Below are 14,568 nucleotides of genomic sequence, written 5' to 3'. Positions count from 1 at the left end.
TTTTCTCAGTCTTAGAACTTGCAAGCTACAACAGGTCCCAAGCCCTGTTTCTGTGGGTTTGTAAAGAGGACTTTTGAAGATGTTATTATTTTTTAAGATGTGCCCAAATGGAATGAGGGTGAGCCCTAATCCAATATAATCCAACTCCTTATAAACAAAGGAATTTGTGCATGGAAACAGGACACCCAACAAGTAGCCAGAAGCTGGAAGTCGACAGAACCATGAAAAGAAAATAGAGGAAGCCACCTAGGCATCGCTACGTGACAGGAAAACCAGGGATCAAGGATCGCCAGCAGCCAGCCCCAGAATGCCACAGTCTTGGGGACAAAGCATCGCTTTGCTGACACCTTGATTTCAGACTTCTTCTAGACTAGAAACCTGGGTGCAATAAATGTCTGTTGTTTAATCCAACCCACTGTATGGCACTTGTTTTAGCAGCTGGGAAATGAAAACAATTGGCTTCTTTCACTTAGCAACATGCCTTTAAGTGTCTTCCATGTCTTTTTGTGACTTGACAGATTATTTCCTTTTATTGCTGAATAATATTCCATTGTATGGATGTATCACGGTTTATTTATTCATTCATTCACCTTTTGAAGGACATCTTGGTTGCTTCTAATTTCTGGCAATTATGAATAAAGCTTCTATAAACTTCTTTAGAACATCTATAAAGCTTCATGTACAGGTTTTCGCATGGGCGTAGTTTTCAACTCATTTTGATAAATACTAGAAGCATGATTACTGGATCACATGGTAAAACTTGTTAGTTCTGTAAAAAACTGCCAAACTGTTCTCCAAAGTGCCTGTGTCATTTTTGAATGAGAATTCCTTTTGTCACACATCCTTGTCAACATTTGGTGCTGCCAGTTTATTTTTTAATTTTTTAAAAAAATTTTAGCCCTTCTACGAGGTATGTAGTGGTATCCCCTGTTGTTTGATTATGCAATTACCTAATGATCTGTAATAATAAGATTGCTTTTCTTTGTTTCCCTCCCTCTCTCTCTCCCTCCCTCCCTCTTTGTTTTTCTCTCTCTTTTAATTAATTTGGGAATCTCATGCCCAATTCCAAATAAAATAGCACTTTGTAAACTATATAACATTGCCACAAACATAGCACATTGTTGCATTTTATCAGTGAGTGAGTTGCTGATGTCACGGAATTTATTGTCCATTATAGGACTTGCACACTGGACATTGCCTGATCAAACCTCTTCATTTTCAAGGAGGTGAGTGAGATAACGCAATGACTTGTCTAGGGTCACACAGTTAGTATTTAAGAGTCAGCTCTTTGTTCCCCAGATCTTCCTCCTAAAAATTAATCCTTGTAACTTGAAGAGAACATACACTTGCTGTTTCCACCACCGCACTGAGCAACGATACTGTCTTTTGCAGCATTAGGGAAACCTACAGGCGATGATTGTCCTGCCTCTTTAAGAAGAAAAAAACTGGTCTGGCTGGGGAGGGGGAGCCTGACTCTGCGGCATTGAGTCCGCTTGCACCCTGCGCGCTGCAGTAACATCACGCTGGGACCTGCTGAGGTTACAGAGGGAAAACAAAGGCATAGGGACCGCGATGCTGACGACGGGTGAGTAGCTCGGGATCCAGCTACTTAAAACGAGAAGAGCAAATGCGGCAGCTTATGGCCAAATGAGCCGGCAGCGAGGTCGCGTGGGACCTGGAATGCTCTGGGAGCTGGGCTGCAGCTAAGTCGGCGAATGGTGGCAGCTGTTTGCGGGAGGTTGCCCACCGCTTTCCTTGGGCCCGCGGCCTTCGTGAGCGGGTGGGGTATCTTCTTCAGCTCCTCCTGCAGCTGTGAGTACTGAGTTCCTCTGAAAATGCACCGTCTGGGCTGGCTGCCTGCGGGGCTTGGGGTGAGGCGCCCGCCGCAGTGTGTTGCTAGAGAGACTCTTGCGCTTCAGCTTTTTAGGGGGGGAGGCCTTTGTCATTTAATGTCCACCTTTGATGGCAGTGGCGGTCACCATGGTCGCCATGGGTCGAGTGGCTGGAATATGGGTGTGGGGTCAAGAACCTTCTTTGAATAATAAAGTAGGGTTCTCAAAGTGGCTTCTAGTTGAAGTTATAATGGTTGTCCTTATTTTAAACAGCGTGGCCCTAAATGGTTCTCTATATTATAGTTACCTTATGTTGTGATTAGAAAATTGGCTTTTTGATTAAAAAAAAAAACAAAAACAAAACTCTTGCTATTTAATTTTATTCAGATAAGTGATCACCAAATTCTTGGAAAGAGTCTTCCCATCTCAGCCACAAATCATCTCTCTCCCTTTTATTTTTTTCTTAAGACAACCTTGTTATTAACCTTAATATCTCAAATGAGTGCTTTTATTTTTAAAACATGTCAATTATTTATTTTGATATTTTTACCTCTGAAAATGGATGCAATCCTATTCAGTTTGGATAAAAGGAAGAATGAAGGTTCATTCCATGTTTTTTTTTCTCGCCCACAGGCTGCACTGAAGTTATGTTGAAGTAAAGCTATTCATTTTCCCCTCCAGTGCAGATAAAAGTAATTTATGTTTAATTCCATTTTATGTGGCTTATTCAAAGTAAACTTCCCATGTTGTTATCAAGGTAATCAATGCCTATTGATAACCAAATATATATTAGGTCACGTGTAGTTATCATGTTTCAGTAGTATTATTTGTGAATTACCAGCTTGCTTTTCCTAATTTTGCTCATGATGTCTTTACTTCATGCTTGAACAAATGATACCCAGTTACTTTTTCCCTTTCCCCTTGTCAGCCCCCTACAGCTTTTCTTTTTTAAATTAACTTATTAACTAATTTTTAATTTTCCAAACCCTCTCCCTTCTCCTCTCCCCTCGTCCCCTGATAATGTCTGAGCTACTTTCTATCTTTGTGAATTTATTTCTAGTCATCTCTTATAATATCGCACAATATTGTCCTTATGTGACTTGGTTATTTCACTCACTTTTCACCTTTTTTTTTACCTCCCCTTGCTGTTTAGCTGGCCTTTGTTTTTTTTTTTTAACCTCTCTCTTCAGACGAGGCTTTTTCTGTCTCCCTTTCAAAAAAAAAGCCAAAAGTTTCCATATTGCTATATCTTCCTTGTGCCCTGCTTGGTTTAAAGATCTTTTCCATGATAAATATGGTGTTTTTTATTCTTCACATAGTAGGAAGAAATGTTCAATTATAGCTTTTTAAGACCAAAGTCAGTTTGCATCAGTAAACTGCTTGTTCATTGGTGTCTTACACTAGATTTGACCTCTGAAGCTGCGGGTTCAAATCTCAGCTCTTTCATAGCCCAGCTCTGTGCTTTCTGAAAATTCGCTTAACTTCTGTGAGCCTCAGTACCTTCCTGTGTCAGAAGATAATGACAATCATTGTACAGTTCTCATGGGATTTATAGGAGATAAGGTATGGGAAGGTACTTAGCGTGGCACTTGCATAATGTAGATATTTATTAAGTGTTTGATCACCTTTCTATTCAGTCCATCCGTTTACATATCCACCCATCTGTGGTGAAGCAGCTAAAATGGTCTCACACCATTTTTCCTAAAGGAATAAATTTTGGAGTGACTTTTTTTCGAGTTCATCTTAATCAATTCTGAATAATATAAAAAATATATTCAATACAGCTATGGGTTAAACACCATTCCGTGTTGCTGCAGGATATTTGGGTGGGAGGTGGAAAGGTCAGTTCCCTTTGTACAGTTCCTATAAATTCTTTAACGTGGCAGTGGAAATGATATTGACCATTCGTGCCATGAATCCGCATGAAGACTTTTAAATGTGGTTGATGTAAAGGATGCCAAATTGGAAATCAGAGAAATTTCCATTGCTGTTCAGATCTTGAACAACTTAGGTTTCTGTATTTGCTCCTTGTATTGCCAATTCTGTTACTATTTCAATGCCTATTTTATGTGACTGTCTCCTGCCATCTTTTCTATCTTTAAGTCCTGCAGTTTGCACATGTGTCAATTTAGAAGCAAAGGATTGAGCTGTTATATCAATACCCAAGGGGGAATAGAGAAGTTGGAAAAGGCATTGGATTGGGTTTCAAAGGGTTAGCATCTAGCTTTGCTTCTGTTTTTCTCGTTGCTAATGGGAAAGCCATTTAAACTCATCTCTAAGATAAGGGGTATAGAGTGGACAATCTTTAAATTTCCTTTAAGTTCTGGGCAAATGATTCTCTCTGGGGTATATTGAGTTTAAAACAATCATTTGATCAAATAAAATGTTTTCACATATGTTGAATCTTTTGATCCTCACAGTGGGTTCCTAAAGCAGACAAGCCCATTTTACAGATTATTAATCACACGACTGAGAATGCAGAACCCCAAAGATTTCTTATTTGTATAAAAAGGGGGTTGACTGGATGATATCTAACTTCGCTTCTCTTACTGAAACCAGTCAGTTCTCAGATTGCAAATCCTTAACTCTATCCCTATAGCCCCCCTTCACAGCGCTTAGAATTTATGGTGATAAAAGTCTAAAATGCCACATCAGTTCTCTGTTTCAACGGAAGTGTTCTATGGACCATTTCTAGCAACTTTTCATACAGACAAATTCATATTCTGCTCTGAATTATACCATGAATCTCTCTTCTGGTCCAGAAAATATGGGGTCTGAAGGCCACATATCCTTTTCATGTATTCTATAACTATATATTTTTAAATAAGTCAGTTACCCTAATATTGTACATGCAATCATTTAAATTTGATAGGCCTCCTTACTTTCTGAAAGTATTAATTGCTACAGATTTTATAAGTGTTTGGAATTAATGGGCAGTTTTACGTGGCAGTAAAGGTCTAGACTTTCTCCTTGTTTTTAATGCAATGATAAAGTTAGCAGTGAAAAAACATATCCTAGTAGGGTTACTAGATAAAATACAGGATAGATTGCATGGTACATACTTATACTAAACAGTTTTTCATTTATCTGAAATTTAAACTTAACTGGGTGTATTCTTATTTGTTAAATCTGGCAGCCCTATATAAATTGATAAATTGATTAATAGCTATTTTGAGTTTAAGGATATTAGTTTGCTTTCTTTAAGCTTAAAACATAATTTAAATCTATCTTTATTAGTTTTCTATCGATTTTGCCAAACATTCCACTAGTTTTATTTATTGACTTTTTGTTTCTTAAATGTTTAAGCCATGTGGCCACCCTAAGAAAATTCCAAATCTGAATAAAGTATCCATGATCAACTCAACTTAATATTCCCCAGGACCCTGCTAATGAACGAAAAAAAAAGATGTTAAATGTGCTTATTTGGAATCAGACATGGTTTTGCATCATGGCTGTGTGTCATACAAATTCTGATACTAACCTCTTAGAGCCTCAGACTTAAAATGAGTTTAATAATAGGCTGATATATCCTCTGCAGAGACCACGAGAGTAAAGCTTCTGGCATGCCCAAATCAGGCTCTGGAAATAGAAGTTGCTTTTTGAATGAATGAATGAATGAATGAATATTGTTTTTTCCCTTCAAAAAGCCGAACAATAATAATTTCAATTGGGTAATATCAAATGAGATGTATTTTAAACATACAATCTGTTTTTGGTGTTACTTGTAACAGCTTTATTAAATAAGATATAATTCACCCATGCGTTATATTATTTTTATAAAAAAATTTCATCTTTGATGAGAAATTGAACTTTTAAAGATGACCCTAAGTCTCTCAGGAGCTTCTGTTCCAGAGTTAGCACCCCTGTGCCCCCGCCCAGCCCCTCCCTCCCAGGGTTAGCTCTTCTAGTTACTAGAGTGAAAGCTGAGGTCAGAGCAACTCGATTCATGCTATGCTATAAAAGTATAGCTGTGTTTTGATTACTAAGAAATTGTTCAAGGTGACTCAGTTGTTCAGTTTTATTGACTACCTCTGTATGCATGGTCCTGAACCAGACAGAGTGGCAGAGCCCAGGGAGAAAAAGACATTCTTGCACAACATTCAGCAAAGCAGCTGTGAAAGGTTTGCATAACATCTAAGGATTATACAAGGATTAGAACACTGGGGGAATAATTTATGTATATTTCCTTATTAAATTTGAAACAGTATCTTAACTTGTAAATTTTACATGAAATCTTTAAAGTACGTAGAGACACTTGCACATGTATCCACACACACACACACACACACACACATACACACACACACAAAAAGCCAAGAAGTAGCACGTACCTTTAGCTTTACCTTTCTGTGCTGTATAAAGTATCTTTTATGTATGTATTTCATTGCAGAGATGCATATTTGAGGTCAAATAATGACTGTAGTGACCTTTTCTATAATACATTGTCCCCACACAGTTCTGTCATTAGTGGTAGCCACAAAGCTTGCTGTCTTACATTTTTGTCTATTGATTTATAGATTGAATTCATCAGACTTTTCTCTATTGCAAAGGTTCCATTTTAAACCAATTTAGTCTTTGCTGACTCACATTTTATTCTGACATTCAGGAGGCCATGACAGTTGTTCCTGCACTGGAGGCGCTCCATGGGACTGAATTCTGTCGGCATTTAGCTCCTTGTTTGTGTGGTGGGAGGGGCTTTCAAGGGCGACTTTGCACTGTAGCCCAGAGGATTTGGTCGTGGGTGAATTTGTTGAGTCAAACATGTTAGAAAATAATGTTGATTTTTTTTTGGTCTATTTTTACTGTTCATTTTTAGAAGCATATGCACCCAATTCTCAGGGGATTTCTAAGGGCGGTTCTGCCTCTGTTCTTTGCTAAATGGGTTAAAAGCACGTTTCCATGGAAACTGAAGTCATCCTGTACAGTAAGCTGCAGAGGGCAGCTGCTGTGAACTCAGACACTAAAGAACAGGAAAAAGGGGAAGAAGAAGTGTGAGACGTTTCTCCCTCGGCCAGGACATGGACCCTTGGCTTCCCGCCCTCCCACGAGGAGGGTGTCCTACTAGTTCTGAGTCCTTGCAGACAGGATTCGGTTCTCGGGAATTTAGCAGACACCCTCAGAGACTAGGAAGAATATCACAATGAAGAGGATGAAGTAAAAGGGCAGCTCCAGATCATAACTTTTATCTCATCCCTTCTTCCCATTTCCTTGGGTGACTGACAGATGTCTGTATGTCAGACCCTGGGAAGTCTGCCTTGCTCTCTTTCCGTGGGCACTCGTGGCCACTGCTCCCTCTGCTCGTTTTCCCACACTCTTCTTCTAGGCCACCTCCACCAAAGTGGGGCTTCTGGCAAAGGGAACATTATCAGTTATTTATCCAGTGGTTGTAATTTAAGCCCGGAGCCTCCAGGGCTCTTTCCGTCTCAAACACTACGACTCTAGAGAAATGTTCACATCACCCAGGAAGTGGAACTGGACATAGTTCTCTTTCTGCTCCTTAAAGGAGATTATAGAGAGTGCCAAGTCCACCTATTATGGATAAGGCCCAGGTTGCCAAAACGGGGTATTTTTACTGGAAGGCAAAGAGGTCACTGAATGGCTGTGCTGTGCTTCTATTAGACCTGGGCAGCAGCTCTGGGTTTCAGAGCCAAATTAACTGATTCCACAGCTGGAAAGGATGGAGACACAACCTTGCTTTCCAAGCTGGTTCCCTAATAGCAATTGGAAATCATCTATTATTTGGCTCCGATGCATTGTAGGAGGATATGAATCAAGGGGCAGAGACAGTTGTGAACAGTTTCATGTTACTCCATAGGTTGAAGAATATACAGGAGTAAAAGGGTTTTTGCAAAAACTGGCTGCAGTTTGCTAAGGACTTTTCCACGTAGTTCAGCTGGGTGTCTATGGTGAACCTGCAGGTGGACAGGATAAGCTGACCCTATTATACAGATGAGAAAAGTTGGGCACACAGATTCGGTGACTCTCAAGGTCATGGTGAGCTGAAGATCCAACAGGACTCTGCTGGTTCTCCCTTATGTCACACTGTCCCCAAAATAATAGGGTAGAGATGTTTTTTTCCCTCTTTGAGATTGGTATAGGAGAGGAGGAAATAACTTTTGTGTACCTATGCTTGTGTAATCAAAAGCAGAGACTAAGCTTATAGCCAGGAGTCAGAGGAACCGTATGTAAGTCCAAGTGTGGGATGCTGATTGACATTTCTGTACACCAGTTTCCCTATCTGTGCAATAGATTGAACAGTTTCTTACCACATCACCAGGCTGTTAAGAGATGAGCTAAGATAATGTCTATGAAATGCACTTTAACAAATTAAAAATACTGTATCTCTACAAGGTAACCTTATTATACAGAATTTTAATTTACCAATAACATTTCAACTGTATGCAAAATTTAGGATACATTAATTTTTCTTGGCCATGTCAATGAACTGCATAAACACAACATGATCGTGAAAGCAGTAAAAAACAAAACAAAACAGATTTATGATGCTGTGATTAATTAGATTGTCTCCTTGAGGACCTGCCATAGATTTATTACAATGGATAGTTCTAATGGTCACATTTCTTGTTTTTGAAATTGCATTAGATGTTCTTCAGTTATATCAGATGCAATAAAAGGCTACTTGCTCCCGTCTTCCATGCAATACCATTGTTAAGGATTTATAAAAATAGGGCGGGCCACGGTGGCTCAGCAGGTAAGAGTGCTTGCCTGCCATGCCCAAGGACCCGGGTTCGATTCCCGGTGCCTGCCTATGTATAAAAAATAAAATAAAATAAAAAATGAAAAAAGGATTTATAAAAATAAATGGGTGACAACTTTGCAAGTGAAATCATTGACCTCCCCCGTAATGAGATGTGGGAGAGGACTCCCACGGATGAGTCTGGGTCTGGCACCATGGGATCAACAATTCCATCCTGACCAAAAGGGGGAAAAGAAGTGTAATTAGTAAAGTATCAGTGGCAGAGAGAGTTCAAATAGAGTCGAGCGGCCACTCTTGAGATTGCTCTTATGCAAGCTTTGGTTAGACCTTGCTACCTATCATAACCTGCTAACCCCCAGCCAGGACCATTCCAGCCAATCCTAGAGAACACTTAATGCAATATATAAGATTCCACAAGGGTTCCAGGCACTAGAGTAACTTTCCAGAAACGCTGCCCTCTAGTTGGGCCCCTGGTCCAGATAAGTCCTGAAACCTAGAGGGCCCAGCCTCTCTAGAACATCAGATAGTTCCATCTCCCTACCTCATATTAGTGACAGACCCTTCCAGTATGAAAAATTTAGAATAGCCATAGCCCAAACACCCCTAAACAGAGGAATGGAAAAATCAAAGGTGATGGTGGAGTTATACAGTGAAGATAGGACTTAACGAATGAATATGAATGCTGAACCATTAAATTGATATTTCTTTTAGTCTCTAGTATCTTAGAGCAGCTAGAAGTAAAAACCTAAAATTGTGGAATTGTAACCCATGTCAAACTCTGAAATATGTTCTACAACTAATTGTGGTACTGTGCTTTCAGATTTATTGCTTTTTTGTATATATGTTATTTTTCACAAAAAAAGAAGGGAAAAAAGTCGATTATGATGCTAAAAAATATTTAAGCGCTCTAGCCTCCTATATTCTGGAGCAGCTTGAAGGAAAAGTATGAAAGGATTGTATGGTAGCCCACGACAAACTCTGGGATCTGTCCCGTGACTACTTGTTGAAGAGTGCTTTGAAAACTTTTGCTTTTTTGTTTCTTTGCTTTGTATATATGTTATACTGTACAATAAAAAAGTTGGTAAATAAAATAAATGAGTGATCCATTGAGGCATTTAAAAACAGATGCATTGTCAGAACATTACATATAAATATAATAATGATATGAAGCATATAACCAATAAAGAACAAAAAACATTCTGTAGTTTAAAAAAATTAAATTGAAATAGAACTAAATATATTTTAATTATAAGCAGAGACATTCTTTGTAGATATGCTCCCATAAGTTCTTATTTAGGGTGTTTGTTTATGGCACACTAAGAAGTGAATATTTGTTGAAAAGAAGAAAGGTGTATGTGTATATGTGAAATTGTGAATTGGCAATCAAAAAAGGGCAGTTTAATATTTATTTTGCCTATATATATATATATATATATATATATATATATATATATATATATATATATATATATATATATATATATATATTTATTTATTTATTTATCTTGAAATAGTACAAAGTAGTCATGAGAATAAATAAAACAATGTATAATTCATACTTTGTGACTGTAAATGTGCTCTACAAATTTCATTATTATTTGAGAAGCAGAAGGATTTTGGAGAAAGCCTGCTGAAACAGAGTCTGAAGCCCGTGTTGCCACAGTGTCACTTGCTCTAGTGTGACCTTGCAGGGGCTCAGTGCAGCAAGAGTGACTGTCCCGCGTGTGCACTGTCTTCCTAGGTGCTGCCACTGCTGGGACCACAGCACTAGATGTGGCAGCCCGTAGGCTGACCCAGGGGGGCAGTGTCACCCACCCCTTTCTTTTCTATGACTGTATGACCTGGGCACATCATTATGCTCTTTAGTATTTTAAACTATCAAATGAGGAAACTAACTGCCCTACCGCTGTCACAGTTGCCTCGAGGATCAAATGAGAGAATGTATTTAACTGTAAAATACTATACAGAAGGAATTTAACATTATCTCAATAATGCAGAAGAGAATGCTAATTAAGAAGGACTTATCAGAACCTTGTGGGTCTTTGGGAAATAAGTTCTAGTGGAGCATTTCGCAGATGTGGGATGCATGCCTATGATGGCAGGGAATATGACGACCGGGATTCAGGAAGGAGGAGGTGTCCCAAGTAAGTGAAAAAGAAAATGAAATCCTTTTGCAGATCCCTTCTTTCCTTGCCTCCCCTCCCCATCTTTCTTTCTTCTCTTTAAAACTTTATTATATAGACTTTATGATGCTGCTTTTATATCTAATTCATAATTAACAGCTATTGTGATAGTAAATGAAAGATATTAAAGACACTATTTCAAAGAAAGATGTCCTTATAGATTCTCCATTGTGTTATAAATCTGTTTTCAGTATTGTCCGTGTGTGAAATTCTATTTGTAGTATGTATTTAATTTTCATTATTTGTAAATGAAAATGTTATTCTGCATACAAACCAGTGAGATAAATTTGAGACTTTTGTCCACATTTAAGTTGTTGCTTTTTTATTTTCAAGAATTTTTTATGTATTTTGGATACCAGTCTTCACTGGTTATCTACATGGCAAATATGTGCTCCTGATTGATGCAGCTTATCTCAGGTGAACAGAAGTTGTCGATTTCAATGTAGTTTGAGTTAAACCTTCTTTTCCTTTATGGTTAGTGCTTTCTATTTGTTGTTTAAGGAATTTTTCTCCATACTGAGGTCATAAAATGGTATGCTGTATTTCTTTCTAGTTTTAAAGTTTGATTTTCCCACTAATATTTTTAATGATCTGGAATTGGTATTTGTGTACAGTGTAAAGTACAGGTAAAATTTTGTTCTTGTTTCCATGGAGATAATTTATCTCAGTTACATTTTTTGCATTGTCTGGCTTTCCCCACTGAATTCTATCTTATATTAAGTTTCTGTTAATGCACAGATCTGTTTCTCAGTTTTTTACTCTATTAGATTGTCCCTGGGTCAATACCATGCTAACTCAATTATTACAGTTTTATAGTAAAGGCTTGTTACATAGTAAAGCAAGTCTTTCTCCTTATTTTTCTTAAGGAATGTCTTTGGTGATTTTGGTCCCTTTGTTTCCCATAAAACTTTTAGAAACAGCTTGTTATGTTTTGTTGTTTTTTAAAAACATGCTAGGTGATGTAAAGCTAATTAATCTTCTAGATTACAGAATCTGTAATTTTAAAGATACTGATAGCCTGCAATTAGAGAAGGAAACTCATTGGTTAGGTTTATAAGCATGATAAACCCTCTGCATAGATTTGTATTTTTTTGATCTCCCTTTAATGTTTCCTCGAGGCAGAGGGCCATGAGCAGATAATCTGTGCAGACTGAGACCAGGGCTCTTGCTTCTAGCTATGCATTCCCTTGAAATCTCAAATTTTATCATAAAGAGGCCTACGAAACTTGCGTTTGCACTATAAAACATTCAAAGGTTTTGGTTATGCTTAAATAGCATTTTAATTCACAAAAACTTTTCATTTAAAACATGTATTTTCATTGATTCCTATTCTCCGAATCACTGATGAGTTTAAACATGTATCTCTGCTTGTCTAGAATCACAGAATTTTAGAGGTGTCAACAACTTAGAACACCTCCTCCAGTTCCTTTGCTTTACAGATAAGGAGGTGGGTCCTAGTCTTCCACTTTGTAGATAATCTCTGTTTTAGTTTCTGAGCTGCTAAGACAAACACTATATAGTGGGTTGGTTTAAAAACAGGAATTTATTGGCTTGTGGTTCCGAGGCTAGAAGACCTGCTTCCTCCTGCCTTGGGGACATGGGGTGTTTCCATCCCAGGCAGTGCACATGGTGCTTTCTTCTTTCTCCACTGGATTCCGTTGGCATCCAGTTTCTTGCTTTTCCTGTGGCTTCTCTCTCTCTGTTCAATTTCCTTTGCGTACCAGGGCTTAAGCCATGGTGGATGGAGGCCTCCCTCATTCAGACTGGGCACACCTCAAAACATGATAACATCTTCAGAGCGGTTTACAAATGTGTTCACACCCATGGGACCACCAGTTCTTGGGACCAGAAGATGCCTTTTCTGAGGGACATGATTTAATCCCCAGTAGTCTGCCTTCTGACCCCCGAGAAGACATGTTCTTCTTGCATGCAAACTACATTCATTTCATTGCTACATCGCTTAAGTCATTGCAGTCACAATGCTAAGTCCAGTGTCTCACTAAAACCAGTGATGGGTGTGGATTTTCTTGGGGCAAAATTCCTCTGTTCATTGGACTTGTGAACCCCTAGCAAACAAGTTATCTGCTCCTAATACACAATGGTGGGGCAGGCAGAGGAGACATTTAATTTCTAAATTTAAATTTTAATTCTAGAATTTCTATAATTCCAGACATGTGGCAACCAAAATCTCATGCTATAGATGGTACACAAAAGGATAATGTGGTGTTAGAATATTTTCTATTCGTTTGTTTTATTAATCTCTTGATACCTACTAATATTTTTAATTCTAGCAAATTAATGGGGAAGTATTTTTGTGAAAGGCTCTCCAATGAATTTTGAATTCTCTTCATGGGTTTTAATGAATAGTCAAGAATCTGTAATGCTTTAAATATAGTTTAAAGTCATTATTTGTAAATTACATTTATCCTCGGTGAAACATTGTTGGACAACAGAAAAATACAACAAAAATTCAGGACCTGGTCCCCTAGTTTTAGGTCCATCACTTTCTTGGTGTGTGATCTTGAACAAAGTAAAATAACCTTCCTGAGCTCAAGTTTCTTTAAGAGGTAGCAATTTTACCTCTCTTATTTTATCTATGTCAAAGAATGATTGTAATTGTTAAGTGTTAATAATGTCTAACAGAGCATCCTGAAATTTCTATTTTATAAGCATATTTGTATAATTGGAGTGAAAATTTGGTCTCATGTATCTCTCTAGCTTATCATTGCTTGGAAAGTTTGTTGTCATTTCTTGTGGCAGGCACCAGTGATTATTAAGTGGATTAAGAAAAATAGAACATTTACTCTTGTTACTTTTTCTTTACCATTTTACTCTTTATTTTTTATTTATTCTTTTACTCTTTACACATTTACTCTCTGTTTCAGTTTGCTAGGGGTTGCAATGAGTTTAAACATTTATCTCTGCTTGTCTAGAATCACAGAATTTTAGAGGTGTCAACAACTTAGAACACCTGCTCCAGTTCCTTTGCTTTACAGATAAGGAAGTGGGTCCTAGTCTTCCACTTTGTAGATAATCTCTGTTTTAGTTTCTGAGCTGCTAAGACAAACACCATATAATGGGTTGGCTTAAAAACAGGAATTTATTGGCTTGTAGTTCCGAGGCTAGAAGACCTGATTCCTCCTGCCTTGGGGACACTGCCGGAATGCAATGCACCAGAAATGGGTTGGCTTTTACAATGGGGATTTGTTAGTTTACAAATCTGTAGTTCTGATGTCCTGAAAATGTGCAAAATAAGGCACCAAGAGAAAAATATCCTCTCTGAAGAGGGCTATTGGCATCTGGGACACTCTTTCACATGGGAAGGCACATGGCTGGCATCAACTGGTCCTTGTTCCTGGATCCCATAGTTTTCAGCTTCTAATTCCAGTGCCTTTCTCTCTGAGTTTCTGTGAGTCCTCTCTTAGCTCTTCCAGAGCTTTTCTCTCTCAGCTCTCTCTTGATATTTTCCTCTCTAAGCTCGCTAAGCTTTTTCTGTATTTCAGCCTCTCATAAAGGACTCTAGTAAAAAGGAATAAGGCTGACCTTGATTTGGGTGGGTCACATCTCAATTGAAATAATCTAACCAAAAGGTCTAACCCTTTTGGTTACAGTAGGTCTGCACCCACAAGAATGGATTAAATGAACATGGCCTTTTCTGGGGTACATAACAGCTTCGAACTACACTCTTCTTTCTCTAGAGTAGGTGTTTTGCTTTCGAACATGGGTTATTTTGCATAGGAAGTCACAAATCTGGATCCAAAGAGAATTGAAGTCATAGATTTGGATTTGAAGGGTGTCGTTCCTGAAAAAGGGCACATGGTGTGTGTTTGGGGAA

The 14,568-nt window shown here is 38.2% G+C and overlaps 1 long non-coding RNA gene across 1 annotated transcript in view; it reads left to right on the top strand.

Moving 5' to 3' along the window:
• Positions 1-1,399: 1,399 nt before the first annotated feature.
• The window catches only part of LOC143681641 (uncharacterized), a 47,825-nt gene continuing 34,656 nt past the window's right edge, over positions 1,400-14,568 (top strand). Inside the window, exon 1 of the long non-coding RNA XR_013174759.1 lies at positions 1,400-1,585. This is a non-coding gene — a long non-coding RNA (uncharacterized LOC143681641). The remainder of the gene's footprint in view (positions 1,586-14,568) is intronic.

The sequence above is a fragment of the Tamandua tetradactyla genome, chromosome 4 (genome assembly GCF_023851605.1).
Source record: "Tamandua tetradactyla isolate mTamTet1 chromosome 4, mTamTet1.pri, whole genome shotgun sequence".
NCBI classification, from domain to species: domain Eukaryota; kingdom Metazoa; phylum Chordata; class Mammalia; order Pilosa; family Myrmecophagidae; genus Tamandua; species Tamandua tetradactyla.
This window is presented reverse-complemented; position numbering and strand designations above follow the sequence as displayed.